The following is a 722-nucleotide window of genomic DNA, read 5'->3' on the forward strand; positions in this document are numbered from 1 at the left end:
AGTCATTGAATTCTTAGAACTTTTGTTGAAGGATAGCGCTACTGGAGTAAATCTCTACTGTTTGCATAGGTGTGTTTAAAAGATTAAGGCTAAACAGACATTCTCATTATAGACCAGGGATCAGTGAAAGCTCTTCTTTTCTCAGGAAGCTTTAAAGCTTAGTAGCAACATTGGGGTTTTTTGTTTGTTTATTTTTTTAAAATAGAGAGGAAGTTGCATCTCTGCCTGGGTTTTTTAGTGTGGTCTTTCACAGAATTCCTGAGCAAGATCTACCCAAGGTCTACTGGTCTCAAGCTCAGCTTGAGGCAACAGAAGAGACTTCTCTCTCTGCTTGAATCAGTGGCCACAGATTGTCTAGGTGACCTCTGCAGCAGGCAAAGGACATGATTTTTCCCCTCCTATTTGTGCCACTTCCAGCTTTCTAATGTCTTCTGTATTCACTGGAACAACAGCCCACTGAGTTTCAGTTGGACTTCACAAAGGGTGGGGGGTATTACTCAGTGGGACTGGGAGCAGTAGAATCAAACTCAAGACAATGTACTGAGCTGGGACATGAGTCAGGGCAGGAAGCAGAAACCAAGACGGCATACATGCTTCAACACCCAGGAGACTGGATGGTCAAGAAGCATTTTGACTTAGTGTCTTGGTTGGCTAACTTCTGTGTAGGAATTGCAGGAGGGGAAGAGACTGAGGCCCGGGGTTAGTGGAACAATTACATTCCT

Source organism: Buceros rhinoceros, unplaced genomic scaffold, assembly GCF_000710305.1.
Source record: "Buceros rhinoceros silvestris isolate BGI_N320 unplaced genomic scaffold, ASM71030v1 scaffold8146, whole genome shotgun sequence".
Lineage (NCBI taxonomy): Eukaryota > Metazoa > Chordata > Aves > Bucerotiformes > Bucerotidae > Buceros > Buceros rhinoceros.